The following is a 19089-nucleotide window of genomic DNA, read 5'->3' on the forward strand; positions in this document are numbered from 1 at the left end:
TATCATGCCAGTTACATGAGGTTGCCCAGAAACTTTGAAGCATTCAAGCATTCTAAATTCACAGTGGAAATAAAATCAATAGATAGGCAGGTGAGTGAATGGATGGACAAGCAGATTGATCAATAATTTTGATAGTATCAATTTGATAGTATCAATTTTGATAGTAAATTTGATCTCGCTATTTATGTTCTTTTCAAATGTTCTGGTATGTCTTATTATCTTCCTGAAACATCCTACTATCTTCCTGAAGTGGAAATGTGATTAAATAAACATGACAATTTTAGATGAGTTTTCAAAATGTGAAAGAGGTGTTCAGATTTATTTATAGGGCTTCTGTATGAGGATATAGGCAAATACTTGAAAGACTCCCTTGCATTAAGACATATTCATTTATATCTTGCAAAACTCTACTTTTACTTCGACATCACTTAATTCCAAATCTCTTTGGCCCCAGCAGTGAGCTTCTTAGTTCTCCCAAATCATCTTCCTTTGTTTGCTGGAATGTCCTGGAGTAACTAAGGCTACTACTCAGGTACCCTGAGAAAATTCTGGGCAAAAATTTTGTCTTTCATACAGCACACGTTTATTTTGAAGGGGATATAGTTTTCTACTCAATCATGCTACCCACAATTCTAACCTTGATTCTTGCTGCTTTTATTATCAAGCCTTCTCTCCCAGAAGATATAGGGGTGGGGGGAAGAAGAATAAGAAGTCATCTTCTTCCACAGTGATCCCTGACTGATCAGTATCTTCCCAGGATAAATCTGGATCCATAAGATGGGGTCAAGTAATCACAAATGCTTTACATGGTTTTGGGCATATACAATGGGGACTATAATGGGCCTATTCTCACCCTCTGGCATGGAAATGTACATTCCTGAGAAGGAGAAGTGGTCCCAGAAAAGCCCAACAGGGCTGATCATGTGAGGGAAGGTGTCTACTCAAGTTCAAGGCAGGAAAAAAAGGAAAGAGTCGTGCTGGATTTTTCCTTTTTGTCTCTAAATTATCCAATCGGATAAAAGATTCCAGATCAATGAATTTAAAAGAAAAATCATTATCATAAACCCTCTTGGAAAGAGGCAAAACAGAAAAAAAAAAGAGAGAGAGTGAGAAAGAGGGGGAGGCAAGGAAGGGAAGAATAGAGGAACGAAGGGTTTGAGCCTCCCTTGTACCCTTTTGCCAGGTCTTAGCTCCATGCGGCCTTCTGGAAGAAGTAAGAAAGTAACTGAGGGGGAAACTGTACAGCTCATGAAAGAGCAACTGCTGGCCTAGGGGAAGGGCCAGAGAGCAATCAATGGCCAAGGGTGGAGAGGAATTTGGAACAAGGCAGGGTTTGTGGTGCTTCCTAAGTTGTCACCTTTAGGGCACTACCAGCTTGCCCACTCACTAGACAGCTGCTCCCTGGCCAGCCGGCCTCCCTCTGCCTCTCTTCAAAGAGCTCCATCTCCCTCCTGTAGCCAAACTAAACAATTATGTGAGGTTTACAAGAAAGACATAAGATACATTTCATCCTCTCAAAGAGCTCAGAGTCTAATTCTCCATGGTGAAAATCTCTTACACTTTGAAGCCTACCTGATGTACCAAACCTTTTTTTTTCCCCAAAAAGGGGCAGATTGAAAACCAATTTGTAACCCTATTTGATCTAACATTTCATCTTATCCTGCCTTCCAAGAAATTAACCACCCGCCTGATGCAAAGTCAATGGTAAAGTGAGCCCTAAATCTTCACACCAACCTTTGGGAATTCTGCTGGCCCAGCTTGTACAAAAAGGAAGGGGAGGGAACCTCAAATCACACACCAGGCCGTTAAGGCCCCCTCCCTCGCCTTTAAATCAGCTATAACTAGTGCTTAGGTAAGTATCTGAGCAGCAGAAGTTTTAAAACAATGGGTCTTTTAATCTCCAGTGTGTGTGTTCTGTGATATGAAACCCTAACATTTAAAAAGTTACCATGTATTATAATATGCAACTCAGCTTTTTTTATGTTTAAAACATTCCCCACATTCCAGAGTGCTAATTTGAGGCCAAATGCCTGGAGCTGGGGGAAATGGCTTCTTTAAGCCCTTCATTCACATTTGATATTCCTGTAACTGCAATGTTTTGATTGATGCATCAGAAGTTCTAGGATCCAAACAAGGTCTTCAAAAATTAAAGAGTGGAATGAGGAAAGATAGCAAGGAGAGTCCTGCAGTTTTATAATCTTCATTCCAGCCAGATATGGTCTGTTCAACTGCTGTTTAGCGAGACTGATCAGGAGGCGTCAGAAGCCAAAAAGGAAGCAGGACAGGGAGGGGACGTTGAAGGGACACATCTAATTCAGTGGAATTCCTAGAGAACCAGCAGCAAGGAATCTGACACCTGAAAACTAAGGCAGCAGCCAACAGGATGAGGACCAAAGTGTCACCTTCCAGGAGGACCACTCAGGTTGACAAGAACATTTATAAGTAGCTAATACGAAGTTACTTTGAAACCTGAATGACCAGATTTCCTGATTTTTCTTTCCAAAGTTTAATGATGTTACCTTTCCATCTCTAACCAGAATTTTTACACTATAACATAGAGGTCATTGGACAAAAATATACACTGCCTTTTCCCTTTTATGAAGCTCAAGAGGAGAGAAAAAGTCAGTGAAGTACACAAGGGAAATTTATTTTCAAAACTCAATGATTTCTTCTACAAGACTGCTCCCTAAGTTAATATAAGCAACTAGTTATTTGAAAACTATGTTATATTCTTGGAAGGGTAGTCCTTTTTTAGTCCTCTATTGAGAGAAGGTTAAGTGTGCAAGCGAATTCTCACTCTCCAATTCTCCTCCCAACATAGATGTTTCTTTATACTAGATAGGAAATCACAAAATACTCAAAACAGTTTTAGTATCTTCTTGAAATCCTCTATATAAACTCCATGGTGCTTGCTTGCAAGTTGTCAATCTAGGGTAAATAATACTTAAATGAGTATCCACTTTCTCAGCCAGGAGGACAATTTCCCTCCTAGAATTTCCTTCCAATTTGACTTAATTATGTTCTAAAATGCTATCAGCAACGTTAAGTGTGCTGTAAAATTGGAATTGTGTTATAGTTTGTGTTCATTAGTACCTCTCCTTTGCTTTCTGAGAAGCTTTAAAAAGATTTCACACTCTTGTGGCTTAAAGAAATACTTCACTACAGTTTCTGGAATTGTCTTGAAGCCAAGAGTGCATTGGGAGGCCCCCTCCCGAGCAATGTTAGTGTTCTAGGTTGTTTCAAAAGCAGCTCATTAAGTCACACTCTCTCTTTGTATGAATGTGGCCTACTGTTAGTCATGCTCGTATTTTACTCATAGACTGCTTTAACCACCCAAGAACATGATGTCCCTGAGGTAGGCCTGTTCCTGAAATAGAAACTAGAAAATCATTAACATATAAATCATATCACTGAAAAGATTATCACAGATTGATGGCTCTGAGGTGGGTTTTCTAAGGCAAAGACAAGTGGCAAAGCCCCAGGGAGAATGGCCATTTATTCATAAACCCCAATGGGATTAATTGAGGCAGTTTAGTGGCAGTTTAAAAACAATGGCACCCAGTGGAAGTACAGCCATTGTCTTTCACAGCAGATTTATTAGCCAGACCTCTATTTTGATTACTCTTCTTCAGGGACCAGCTTTAGTCAATTAAAAATGATTTATGATTGGGGTCTATTTTGTAGTCATTTGGGGGAGAGTTCATGTATCTACGTAGTAACATAACCACCTTACTTTGGACTGAAAATGTTTCAAAAATTCCGTAATCTGATTGATAAACATGGAGAGGTGAAAGAGAGTTTAGAGCCTGACATAATCAACAGAAATGTCCTATTGATTCATAAAACCAGGACTGCATTCCTTGCTGTGGAGTCTGTGGAACCACAGTCCCGCTGCTCACTCCACAGATTCGAGCTTCCCCCTGTGGGCCCAGAGCGCCTCCATCAATCTCTCGCCTCTTTGATACCAGGGAGTAGTGACAGACCATTCTGAAATGTAAATTAATCACATGCTTTTTTCAGTTAATGCTTGAGTGCTTATGGATTACAACATATTCTATATATCCTGCATCTTAAATCTGCCACTTAAAATGAAATATGGAAAGGAAACATAGAGTTCTTTTTTTAAAATTCAAAAAAGCATTTTGAACTCAAAACATTTTACTCTAAAAGAATGAAATGAAAAGAAGTCAGCAAACCAACCCCTTGACATCTTTTGTATTTTTAAATACTCTTGTCTGGAATATTTGTTACCCCTCTCATAACTCCTCACTCTCCACTGTGTGTCTTCTCCTTAGTGGGTCCATCCTGTTCCCACGGCCTAGAGCAAGGCCTTTGTCAGATCAAGCTTGGGCTTCAGCAGTGGCCTTGTAACTGGTCACCAACTGTCTACTCTCTCAGTGTCTCAGTCCGCCCCAAAGTCAGGGCTAGAGAAACAATTCAGCAATACACTTCCCCGCTTGCAATAACTCCAGTATTTCCCTTGCACCCAGCCATTGTTGTCAACCTGGGCCCAGGGCGGAGATAGCAGCTGAGTAGAGAGGGTCCGTGATGTCCTTGTCACTTCAACCAGAGCACGTTCACTTTCATCTGTTAATAGATTGAGTCTCCCTCTTCAGTGTATTGACACTTTCACTTGTATCTGTTTAATATATATTGGCAAAGAATCATTTTAAAAAGCATTCCACAACCTAGAAATATTTCAATATCAGTAACCTGTATACAGAATCAAAACTACCTAAGTAAGGATAATGTTCAAGGCACTCCATGATCTGATCTTACCCTACCAACAGAGGCAGCCCCGCTGTGGAAAAAGTTGAGTGCAGCTCTGGGTCAGATGGCTTGTGCTCAAATTCAGGGCCCATTGTTGCTAGCCCTGGGAGATTCATTTAAATCCTTATCATCTCAGAGCTTCTAACAATTTCATATGGAAAATAGGGATGCTGATAGGTACCCAGCTAATAAGCTTTGCAGGGAATAAACAAAATCATGTTAATGAAGCGCTTAGAACAGAGTGGACACAAAATCAAGCCTCACTATAGTCATCATGATTTCCTTTCAAACCTATTAAGAACTCACGTGAACTCTGTGTTATGAATGAACAGTCCTATCATCATGTCTCAGATAACCCCTGTGTGTAAATAAAACATCTTCCTGGGCCTATATCTCTTAGCCACCATTTCTGGAAGCTGCTGCCTTTGTAGTAAGAGTAGAAAGGAAGTGGGAGAGGATATTAAGAAAACACCGCCTAACACACCTGATCTTTGAACGGCCTGCTCTCCACCATTCACTCAAGTATGATATTGAGAAATTAGTGCTTTCCCAAAAGGGTGGAATTTGGGAAGAAAACAAATAAAGCTGGAAGATATTCTTATTTTTACCAACAGAATTTCAGTTGCTGAAGGATCCCCAAGCATTATTAACATAAACCACCCCAAAGCTAAGTGCATACAACATCAATCTGATCTGGCAAATAATTTAGACTTTAACGTGAACGTTTGCTTTGACCTGTTTAAACACTAAAGATCCCCTGGCCCCTTCAAGGAATAGGAGTCGAGTTCTTGACTTCTGAGCCAACTTTCTTCCTCTTGCTTCCTTCCACGCAGTAATGTGCTTTAATACTATTATATGCTTCCCAGGGCACTTCAAGTGGGAATGTACCTTGTGAGCACAAAATAATATATTCCAACAAAGATATCCTGCTTGTAGCTTTCCTTACCCTCTGTGATAGCATCCTGAATTTAGATTACTGGGAGAAATGTCATGAACCACTTGAATCAGGAATTTTGCCTGCTCTGGGATCGCAGTAAGTGCAGGGATGGGGGTACAGGAGAGGGGAGGATTTTAATCTTGTCAGAACATAACTACCACACTTACTAAATACATTTCTGTTTCGGTATGTTAATCAGTTTAATGAAAATCTCATTCCCACTTGTCATGCCAGCTTCCTTATTAGATTTTCAATTTTTGTACCATTTGTGGTTAATCAGACAACTATATCCCTAGAAGTAATTTTTTTTCCAGTTTTCCATTCTTTAGTAATCATGGACATGCCCTATTATGTGTCTGCCAACTCCAAAATTCACTGCTTAGAGGAAAGGAAGGATCTTTCTCTTTGGCTCCCAGAACTGTAATAAGAGCACTGTGGATTTCCTACAAATACGGCATCTGGCTTCTTGCCTTTGTTGTCCAAGACCAATCAGTTCCAGGAGAACATCCATCACCTTGAAATCTTTGGCTACATGCAGAACACCAACTGGGTTGGAGTCCTCAGCCCATTCATTACTCAGATGAAAGATCAGGGTAGAACGTATTGCTGTGTTTGTCTCTAGATCTTACTTAGTGATGCCATTCAACTATATAAAGAAAAAGGGAGTTTATGGACCAGCGATACTCTATGCCATGTACAATGCTATATTCTGGGGATTCAAAAATACAGGAGGCTCTCTCCTCGAGGAATTCACATCTACTGAGGGAGACACACTCATAAACAAACACATAAACTCCTCATGCTTAGTCACCAACCGAGGAGGAGCAAAACCAGAGGGGACATTTACTAAATGCCTTATCTGAAGGGGTGACAGCACCTCCCAGACCCGAGTTAGGGCCTCTAGGCACACGTCATTTGTTCCACGGATCCAGAAAAAAGTGTTAATGTTCAAAATGTACCAGGTTAACTGAGACAGTCAGAGAGACAGCTCCAAGTCAATTAAGAATGTGGAGTCTGAGATGCCTCACTCTAACAAATCCAAGTGAACCAGTGATAAGAAACGTTCATTATCACCAGGGGTTATATTCTAATAGAAAGCACTCCAAGTTCCATCTGGTGGAGTATAATAAGCACACTACCAGCATGGAGGACATGTCACAGCTGGGATAAGAGACAACAGCTGAGGAGACCTTCCAACACATTTTTAACATCCCATACACTGCAAAAATGCAAAAGAAAAAAAAGACAAAGTAAATAAAAATTAGCCCTTTACTTTTGTGAATACATTCCATTTAGTTGTGATCTCTTCCCATGGTGGATTAGAGATCAAGTTAGAGTCAAGAATACTTTAAAATTCCACAGAGAAACCTATCTAATGTACTTGGATTATTCAAAGTACATGATCAGAACAACAGCGTGTTTATAATAAGCACCCTCAGTCACTGACAGATGTTCCCAAGAGAAAGGAGAACTTCTCTAGAGGGTCCCCCTAGAGGGTCCTAGGCTCACTCACAGCTCTATTGCCAGTTCCATATGGGCTCTGTAGGTTTGCTTAATAAAGATGTGTAAAATTTCATATAGTTTGACAGTCCCCTGAGGGTTCTCGTGCGTGTTGTTTATTCTACTCTATGTGTGATAGAACATTCACTCACAATTTTCTTCCTGGACAGCCTTAGAGGTTTGGAGAGACTGTAAATATTTAGTTTTGAAAGTCAAAACTATCCACTTTTGTTCAAAATACCTCTCTTTGAGAACGTCTCAAACATCTGTTTAGAAGATCTTATAGCCTGTTTCTAAACTAACTATAAAACACGCACATAGAGTGATATCATCTACAAGGCAATAAGATGCGTAGAAGGTATGGAAGTGGGAGACGGTCTGGAATCCAGATGTATCGTTTAGAATGTTTGGGGTTACAAAACAAAAAGGCTTCATCAGTTGGGGACATTTATTTTCTCCAAAGTAAGAGATTTAGAAGTAAGATGATTCCAGAATTAACACAGCAATTTAACAGTATCTTCAAGGATCCTATTTTTTTCTGCCTTTTTTGATCTGCCATCCTCAATGAGCTTTTTTCCTCAATCTGTTGTCCTCTCATTTAAAAGATGATTGCAGCCCCTCCAATTTTCATATCCTACCTCTCAGTATTCAGAGGGGAAGCCAGAATTCATCTCTTTCTTCTCCCTTTTTGTCAGCCCAAAGTACACTTTTCCAGAAGTCATTATGTAGAATTATCTATGTTTTTTTTTTTTTTTTACTGATCGGGAAGTTTTATTCTTTTTAGACCCACCACATTTTTGGAAGAAAAGAAAATAAAGAAGTAAATCTACTCCTGCTGCCTCTTTAGCTGTCACCACCAAACTAACCTTTCTATGATTATCTTAATCAAGCATATGTAGATATTATATATGTTACATACATAGACTCTGAATGCAGTTATGCTATAGCTTTCTGCAACTTTCTTTTCTTTTTAGTTGAAATGCAATAATTGCACATATTTATGGAATACAGAGTGCTATTTTGATGCACATAAATAGTATGTAATGATCAAATCAGGGTAATTAGCATACACATCACCTTAAACAATTATCATTCATTTGTTCTGGGAACATTCAAAATTCTCTCTTCTGGCTTTTGAAAAAAATACAATAAATTATGTTCGCTGTATTTACAATATTGTTACCCATCCATGGCCTGTTAGTAACCAGGCTGCACAGCAGGAAGTAAGCCTGGGGTGGTGAGTGAGGGAAGCTTCATCTACATTTACAGCCACTCCCCAGTGCCAGCAACACCACCTAAGCTCCACCTCCTATCAGATCAGCAGCAGTATTAGACTCTCATAGGAGCTCAAACTCTGCTGTAAACCACTCACGTGAGGGATCTAATTGTGCACTCCTTACGAGAATCTAATGCCTAATGATCTGAAACTAAGATGTAAGTTGCTTGAATCATCCTGAGACCATCCCCCTTACCCTGGTCCCAAATTCACAGAAAAATTATCCTCTATGAAACTATTTTCTGGTACCAAAAAGGTTGGAGACTAGTGCTATACAATACTAGAACTTATTTCTCCTATCTACCTGTAATTTTGTATCTAACCTCTCCCTTCCTCTTTGCCCCTGACCCTTCCCAGTCTCCAATAACCACAACTGTACTCCCTACATCTATGAGTTCAACTTTTTTAGCTTTCACATATGAGTAAGAAGCTGTGGTATGAATCTTTCTGCGCCTGGTTTATTCCACTTAACATAGTATCCTCTAGGCTCATCCATGTTGCCATAAATAACAGGATTTCTTTCTGTTTATGGCTGAATAATATTCTATTGTTTGTACAAACCACATTTTCTTTATCCATTCATCTGTTAATGGACACTTAGGTTGATTACATACCTTGGCTATTGTGAATAGTGTTGCAACAAACATAGGAATGCAGATATCTCTTTGAGACTCTCCATACTGTTTTTCAAAATGGCTGTCCTAAATTTACATTCCCAGCAATAGCATGTAATAGTTCTCTTTTCTTCAAATCCTCTTTATGTTCTTAGTGACAAGAATTGTGTCACAAGACCATTCTTGACCAATTAGTAGTAAAATAATGGAATTACTGGTTTTGGTTTAGACTAATCACTATTTAACTTCGTGGGGCTGGGGAAGGACTAAGTTCTTTGCTTCCTAATACCCAAACAAAAGTGGCAGGAAGTAGAAATGGCTATTATGTGAAAGACAAGTGTCTTTCATACCAGAAAATACAAGTGTTTTCATTTTCCTTTTGATCCAGCTTTTCTGATGACTATTTTAATAGGAAGGAAATAAGGTGCTATAGGCAGTAGTTAAGACCATGGTTCTACAATCATTCAACCCAGGTTCAAATCCCAGTTGTGCTATTTATAAGCTGCAAGACTTTAGGCAAGTGGCTTAACCTTTCTGAGCCTTAAGTTCCACATATGTACAACAAGTAAGAAAAATAAAATTGCACCTAACCCATGGGGTAGCTATGTAAATTAAACAATCTGTATACAATGCTTAGCCAACCATCTAGCACCTGGTTTCAATAATATTAGTAATTATTATTAACATAATCTTACTCCAGACACTAACTCTCAATGCCTAAAATTTAAGAATCCCCCTTTCCAAGCTGCTTTTAAAAAAATAAACAAAAACACAAATAAAAATTTTTTAAAAATTTCAAAATGTAAGGCTACTAAAATAGTCTGGAGGTGGGAAGGGAAGATAACAGGTAATGTATTGATATTAGTTATATCAATAACAGCACACCAGTGCCTAAGCAACCACTTGACTTTTAAGTTTATGTTCAACTCTTGAGCACTTAACTATTTCATCTATTTCAGTAAACCAAAAGAAAAGCATATTTGACATGAATTCGAATAAGTTAGCTATCTCTTCAGGAAATACAGAAAGGGCAATGTTATTGGTTTAAAATCCAATGTATGATGTTCACAGTTCATCTCTCTCATCGTACTTTTTCTCTGGGTGAAATTCCTCCTTTTTATTCATTTGGTGACTAAGCCCTATAAAAATACCTAAGATCAAAATCCTTACACCTTTCCATTGCTTTCTCACAAACATATTTGCTAAGAGACTTAAACAAGAGAGCAGGACTTTGTAAACACAGAAAATCAGTTACACCTAAGTGAGATCCTGGATGCTCAATTTGGCATTGTTTTCAAATTCCAGCTTTGTTAATTCTCAAAATTACAGCTTCCCTAAGATACATTTAGTACCTTGAAACTATCATCTACTCAACCTTTACCATACACCACATGCAATTAATTATTATAAAGAATGTCTCATTTATGTGGCTGGACTTTTGTTGTTGTTGTTGTTGTTCTAAGTTTAAATGGATTTGGCAGCCTTGAGAAGAAAGCCAAAATGGTCAGCTGATCAAAACAAAAAAATGCACAGAAACTGCTTACCAGTTGCTCTTTGCTCTGGTACTACTACACTGTGACCTCTTTGATGTGTGGCCAACACAAACTGGAATTATAAATGACATTTGTAAATTTCATTTGTACTCCCCATTTGAAATCTGCTGGAGAAATCTTCAGTCCAACACTGAGCTATTAGAACTTCAGTATGTTACTGTTTTGAATATGACAAATGAAATAGTAAATTACCTCTCACATTTTTCTAAATCCTTGAAGCAATTTTCAAAGCTTGAAAAAAATGATTTTGGAGTTAGCTCCTTATGAAACATTCTGTGAGTTTCCTCAGAACCAAAAGAAGCTCTTCGGACAGGCAGATAGAAAGAAAATCCAAAACAAAAGTATAAATCTCTGAATCATATAGTACAACATCTAATTTTCTTTTTAGTTGTGACTTTGCCATATGGAGATAATAAGAGGAACATTCCAAATACAATCTCCATGGATTCTTTGCCTCTGGGGACCTAAAATGAGTCCATCTTCTCAATAAGAAAGTGCCAAAAATAACTAATATCAGACATAACGTTAATGTAAAAATAGTTGTTAATCAAAAGGAGACAAAATAATATTTTGTATAGTACATATAAAGTAGACACTTAAGAAAACTTAGTTATCTATGGAGAGGTAGTGTTCACCCAACATACAAATAAAATTAGACAAAAATTTAGGGCAATATGAAAAAAATCAAACAATACTAGTTAGGGCAAGAATTGAAAATGACACCATCTAGGCCTGTTCTTGTTTAAGAATGTCAAAAGAAAAGAGCTATAATAATTCTCTGGCCTTTCTTTAAAAGTAATTTTTTCTTACTTCTTTGTTCTGTAAGAAAAAAAAAACAATAATTACCAAACCACAGATGAGAGTGAGTTATCTCATTCACTACACCAGATACGCCACTGAAGACCACAATTGCTGCCGTCTCCATTTTGCATGCTCTACTTTTCTCTTGCTTTTCTTCAAACTCTAAACTTCAAGGAAGGTGCAGTGAGCTGTCACTTGAAATACCTTAAAGTACCATCCAAATGAGACCAACTAACATTGGGATTTTGAGGGATATTATCAAACACTCCATCCAGGAAGGCAATAAATATCTTCTAGGCCATCAACTCTATGCAAGAGTCTAGAGAGGCTAGAGAATGAAAAGTGTATGAGCTAAGCCCTTGCTCATACTGTAATTTATAGACAAGTAGAGGAAATAATGACTACATATAAAAATAAATCATGTGCATAAATAAAAAACAAAGTTTTATAGAAGTACAAAGTTTCAGTGGGGCTTACTATTTCTTTGAATGAAAACGGTTTTTGTTTCCATTTGTTTATAATGGAAGTACACATAGACAGTGGAGGTGAAGGAAAATCCTGCATAGAAGATGGTAGAAGCCTAGAGAATTCCAGCATTAACAAGGACCCCTAAAAAAGTATAGAAGATTTTCCCTCGTTGTTAGATAGTATTCAGTGGAATAAACAATTAGAAAATGTGTTTTAAAGCATCTAATTCATGATAACAACCCAATAATACCCCTAACAAAAAAACTATCAATACCAATTGGAAGAAAACAGTATTAAGAGAAAAGACCAGAATAAATGGAGAGAGATACCATATCCCTGGGCGAGGAGCTCCATGTTGTAGAACAATCAATTCTAATAAAAACAAAGCCTGGAGTATCACCCTACCAGACTTTCTGATATACTACAAGGCCATAGTAATCAAAAGAGCATGGTATTAGCACAAAAATAGAGACGTTGACATTTGGAACCAAACGGAAAACCATGAGATGAAACTAACATCTTATAGTCACATGACCTTTGATAAACCAAACAAGAACACTGGGAGAAAAAGTCTCTATTCAATAAATGGTGCTGAAAGAACTGGAAAAAGCACATGTAAAAGACTGAAACTAGACCCACACCTTTCACCACTTACAAAAATTGATTCAAGATGGATAAAAGATTTAAATCTAAGGCATGAAATAATAAAAATACTTGAAAGTGTGGGTAAAACTCTTGAAGACGTCAGCCTGGGAAAATGTTTTATGAGTAACACTTCTATGGCAATTGTAACAACAACAAAAATAAATAAATGGGACTTAATTAACTGAATAGCTTCTGTACAGCTAAGGAGACAACAACCAAAACAAACAGACAACCTTCTGAATGGGAAAAGGTATTTGCATATTATGTATTGGACAAAAGGTTGATAACTAGGATCTATAGAGAATTGAAATTAATCAACAAAAAAAGAGCCAACAATCCCATATATAACTGGCAAGAGACATGAATAGAACCTTTTCTGATGAAGATGGATGGCTAACAAACATATGAAAAAATGCTCATCATCCCTAATCATCAGAGAAATGCAAATCAAAACTCCCCTGAGATATCACCTAACACCAGTGAGAATAGCCCACATCACAAAGGCTCAAAAGGGCAGATGCTGGCATGGATGTGGAGAGAAGGGAACACTTTTACACTGCTGGTGGGACTTCAAACTAATACAATCATTTTGGAAGGAAATATGGAGAATCCTCAAAGAACTCAAATTAGACTTCCCATTTGATCCTGCAGTCCCGTTACTGGTCATCTACCCAGAATGAAAAAATTCTTTTATCATAAGGACATTTGCACTAGATTGCTTATCACAGCTCAATTTACAATTCCCAAAATGTGGAAACAACCTAAATGCCCACCAAACCAGGAATAGATTAACAAGCTGTGGTATATGTATACCATGGAATACTATTAAGCCATTATAAAAGATTCAGCCATTATAAAAGATCTTTCGTATTAACCTGGATGGAAGCGGAACACATTCTTCTTAGTAAAGCATCATAAGAATGAATCAAGAATCTAGTATACTCAATTCTAATATGAAGGCAGTAGATGATCTAATACGAAGTGGTGGGTAGGTAGGGGAATGAGGGAGCAGGGAGAGGAGAGGATGGAGGGAAGCTCACAGTATACAGCACATCTTTTGGGGATGGGACACAATTATAAGAGGGACTTTACCCAACACATGCAATCAGTGTAACCTAATTCTTTGTATTCTCTCAAACAAATGAGTCTCAAACAATAAAAAAAAGTAAGATGTATCTAAAACCAGTTGTTTATATTAAAAACACATTTATGACTCCTCCCTCCAAAAGATCAATTCACTCACAATTATCTATCATTTGAATATAATTTTGATTCAAATGCAACCAAATAGTTTTCATACCTGACAAACCCTATCACTCATCCATTTGGAAGACTAAATGCTAAGACAAAGCTAAGATCTAATTTAAAAAAAAAAAAAGAGCAAGTAGGAAATTTAATATACTTTAAATTATTAAAATTTAGCACAATAATAAATAAATGAGTAAAGCAAAGAGAGAGAGTAATAGAAGGGACATCAGCAAGATGGGAAGTTGGAGATTACTCATTACTTCCACATGAAACGTCCATTTTAACAACCATACAGACAGACTATCTCTGTGGGAACCAAGGAGTCCAGAGTCCAATAGAAAGATTCAAGCACCCTAGGGGAGCAAAGTATTTTAGAATAGATGCAGTAAAGGAGGCAGGAAAAACAGTTTCACTTCACTTGCTTCACCTTCCCACCACTGGGGAAAGTGAAAGCAAAGTTAAGTGCTTGGGTAGTGCCTGTGGCTCAGTGAGTTGGGTGCCAGCCCCATATACCGAGGGTGGTGGGTTCAAACCCGGCCCCGGCCAAACTGTAACAAAAAAATAGCCGGGTGTTGTGGCGGGCACCTATAGTCCCAGCCACTCGGGAGGCTGAGGCAAGAGAATCTCGCCTAAGCCCAAGAGCTGGAGGTTGCTATGAGCTGTGATGCCACAGCACTCTACTGAGGGCGACAAAGTGAGACTCTGTCTCTTAAAAAAAAAAACTTAAGTGCCTCATTTTCCAGCCTTACAGGACATTGACCCAGAGGCCAACTTCTGCCTCATCTCATCCTGATCCACGAGGAAATCAGCACAGCTAAATAGTCCAGGGAGAGTTAGGAAAAGGAAAAAGAAGCTGGGGTTCATAGCAACCACTACAAAAACCTCACGATAGGCTGCAAATTTTGCTGACCAGTTTTTAAGCTCCACCAAGAGGCCTGCCCACAAACCCGGGGATGGCCTCACCTGCAGCCCCCACATATAGCCAGTGCATGTCTCCAATAGTCAACATGTACTCCTCAGATGGTTCACACAATCCTCCACAGATGGCATGCACACACTTGGATAGAGTCCACGCCTTCACAGACAGCAAATACAAGCCTGTGTAGAGGATGCACGCAAATCCCCAAAGACAGCACACAGGCATCAGCTGCTAGCTCAACTCATGAGACTGGGGAAAAGGCCACAACCTTGAATTATTCCAGGCAATGCCCAATTCCAGGAAAATAAACAGGACCTCTCAGCACCCAACCCGTTTTTGCAAAATTAGGAGAAAATATACAACCCTAAGACTTCTTCCCCATGAGGGAAAGAGGAGAGGGGAGGATGTATCTACAGAAAATACTTACAAGAATCCCAAAATATCTAGCTGGGCTGACTAGTAAAGGTCTTTCTGTGCCAAAGTCAGTCAGTAAAACACTAGAGCAAAGGACTATGTCTTCAAATGTGAAGACAGCAATGCAAAACTACAAGGAGCATGAAGAATCAAAGAAACACACAACCTCAAAGGAGCAAAATAAAGCTCCAGTGGCTTACCTCAAATTAATTGAGATCTATGACATCCCCTACATGGAATTAAAAGTAATCATCTTAAAGAAGCTCAATGAGCTACCAGAAAATTCATATAGACAAATAAATCAAATTTGGGGAAAAATGCATGAACAAAATGAAACATTTGACCAAAAAAAAAAAAAAAGAAAAGAAAAGAAAAACATTAAAAAGAACCAAGGAGAAATTCTGGAGTTAAAGAATATAACTGAACTGAAAAAAATCAATAGATAATTTCAACATCAGACACAATCAAGCAGAAGAAAGAGACAGTGAACTCAAAGATAAATCATCTGAATTATACAGTCAAAGAAACAAAAAGAAAAAATAATGAAAAAGAGTAAAGAATGCCTACATAACTTAGGAGATCTTATCAAGGAAACATCATGAAAGTTCCAGAAGTAGCCAAGAAAAACAAATAATCAGACAGCTAACTTAAAGAAACAATGAAGAAAAAATTTTTTTTTTTTTTTTTGTTGAGACAGAGTCTCACTGTACCGCCCTCGGGTAGAATGCCATGAGGTCACACGGCTCACAGCAACCTCTAAATCTTGGGCTTACACGATTCTCTTGCCTCAGCCTCCCAAGCAGCTGGGACTACAGGCGCCCACCACAACACCCAGCTATTTTTTTTGTTGCAGTTTGGCCGGGGCTGGGTTTGAACCCACCACCCTTGGCATATGGGGTCGGCGCCCTACTCACTGAGCCACAGACGCCACCCTGAAGAAAACTTTTCAAAATCAGGAAAAGAAAATGAACATTCAGACCCATGATACCCTAAAAACACCAAATAGGCTTAACATCAAAAAGACATTCACCATGAAACATTAAAATCAAACTGTCAAAACTTAAAGAAAAAATTTTGAAAGCTTATTAATAAGGGAAAGGTGACACATAAAAAGCAACTTCCATAAGACTATAGCATGTTTCTCAGCAATAACTCAAAAGAGAATAAATGAAAACTTACGATGCAGAAAGGAAAGAAAAAAAAATGCCAATCAAGAATATTTTTCCTAGCAAAGCTGTCCTACAGAATTGAAGGAGAGGAAGACTTTCCCAGAAAAAAATAAAAGCTGAGGGAGTTCATCACGACTAGAATTGCTCTACAAGAAATGCTAGAGTATATTCTTCAAAAAAGCAACAAAAAAGCACTAAAGAACAACATGAAAATATATGAAGGTATAAAACTTACTGGTAAAGGTAATTATATGGCAAATTCAGAATATTCTAATAGTGGGATGATTGTGCATAGATTCCTTTTAACACTACAATAAAACTTAAAAGACAAAAGTATTTTTTAAAAACTATAGCTGCAATAATTCCATAAAAATACACATTATAAAAAGATGTAAATCGTGATAGAAATAACATAAAGTTGGAGGAGTAAAAATGTAGTTTGTATATGCAATCAAAGTTAAGTTGTTATAGAAGATGTTTTATGTAAGCCTCTGGGCAATCAGAAAGAAAAACTAATGGTCATACAGAGGATAAAGAGAATCAAAATATAGAACTAAAAAAAAAATCATCAAATCACAAAAGAAGACAAAAAGAGAGAAAGAATGAAATAATCTACAAAAGAGTCACAAAAAACTAACAGAATGGCAAAGTTTTACCTATCAATAATTACTTTAAACATAAGTATATTAATTTCTCCAATTAGTGTAGCTGTTATACCAAACAGTATGGACTTTTCTCAAAAAAGGAATAGAATTAACTTATGACCCAGCTACCAAAATTTTGGATATTTATCCAAAGAAATTGAAATCAGCATCTTAAAGAGATACCTATGCTTCTATATTTGCTGCACCATTATTCATAATAGCCAAAACACAAAAGCAACCTAAATGTTCATTCACAGATGGATGGATAAGAAAATGTAGCATATATACATACAATGGATACATACAATCAGCCTTAGAAAAGGAGATTCTTCCATTTAGGACGTGGATGAGATTACACTATGTGAAATAGGCCTTACACAGAAAGACAAAACTGCATGATCTCACATATTTGTGGAATCTAAAACAGTCAAGCCCATAGAAGCAGGTAGGATAATTGTACTTAGAGGCTGAGGACAGGGAGATATGATAAGATGCTGATCAAGCGGTACAGTTTCAGTTATGCAAGAATAAGTTCTGGGACTATAATGTATAGCATGGTGAGTAAAGGTAACAATATTTTAATGTATCATTGAAATTTCCTAAAGGCAGACCATAAGACTTTTCACCACAAATATAAAGAGTAATTATGTGAGTTGATGGATAAATTAGCCAGATTGTGCTGATTATTTAACAACGTATACGTATATCAAATTATCAAGTAGAACACCTTAAATACATTCAGTTGAAAACTATATTGACAGTGCTTATTATTTGTCACAAACGACATGGTAACATAAGATGTTAGCAATGGGGAAAACTGAATGAAGGGTATATTAAGAAGACTCTATACTATCTTTAAAACTTTTCTATAAATTAAAGCTATATGAAAATTAAAAATATATTATAAAAAGTAAAAATAAAAACAGAAAAGGGGAAGAGGAAAACAGTTGAATATAAACCTCCAGCAATCATCCCGCTAATCAAACACCAGCTTCACTAACTCCCACATAAGCAAGCACCTTCAGAAGAACCAAAATTAGGTGATGGTCATACTACCTGTTTTTGACATTGTATCAAGGAAAGAGGCACTGAAGAGGGAGAAAAGACAATCCTTATTGCCTGCACACCCTCCTCCCCCAGGCACCAGCAGTGCTGCACCAGTGCACTGAGTGGAGAGAGAATCTGTCCAAGGGAGGTAGAGCGAAGTGACTGTAGGGCTGTGCATTGGAACTCGGGGCCACCCTGGTACAGGGAAACACAGCACATGACAGAATTCTGCCTGTTCACAGACAGAGAATATTTATACCAGCCAAGCCAGAGGGAAATCCTTTGCTCCAAAACCCAAGTTCCAGCTAGCCCCAAAACCAGCAGACAAAAAGCAGCTTGAAGCCTGGACTAAATTAGTAAGTAGGCAGTTAGACCACAAGGGCTGCAGTCCTTGGGGAATTCCTGTGGCTTTGCTGGCTTGAATGCAGTGGACATGGGGTGCATATGACCTAGTAAAACACCAGCAGCTGCAGTCTAAGCAGTGCCTGTGTCATCTCTCCTTCAACATCAGACAGTACAGCTCCCAGGAGAGTCTTCTTCCACTTTGGGAAATGAAAAGAAAGGATTTAGAGGACTTTGTTTTACAACTTGAGTACCAACTCAGCCACAATAAAATAAAGTGACAAGCAGGAAACTGAACCCCTTAAGTCCAATCCTAAGCCCTTAGTGACCAATCCTGGTGTGACAAAGATGTGTGACCTTTCAAACAAAGGATTCAGAATAGCTATACTGAAGAAATTCAGGTAAGGACCCAGTCCCAAAAGGATTGACCACCTTCTGACTAAGGAGCATTTGGGCACTGAATAAACATCAAAGGAAGATAGGCAACAGTGACCATGGCTTTGGGTGAGACTAGCCTGAATTCAGCTGTGACCTGGTGCTTGCTGGTGGCCACGAGGGTATGCCCATACTGCTCCTCCCATAACAGACAGTGAGGGAAGAGAGTGAGAGACATGCTTGGTAATCCAGAGAAATCTCCTATATCACACTGAAGTCCACTAAAGTGATACCACCAGGAATCCGCAAGAGTCACATCATTACTGGGCTGGGACACCTGAGGTGCTGATACAACTACAGCAACCAG

The sequence above is a fragment of the Nycticebus coucang genome, chromosome 12 (genome assembly GCF_027406575.1).
Source record: "Nycticebus coucang isolate mNycCou1 chromosome 12, mNycCou1.pri, whole genome shotgun sequence".
Classification (NCBI taxonomy): Eukaryota; Metazoa; Chordata; class Mammalia; order Primates; family Lorisidae; genus Nycticebus; species Nycticebus coucang.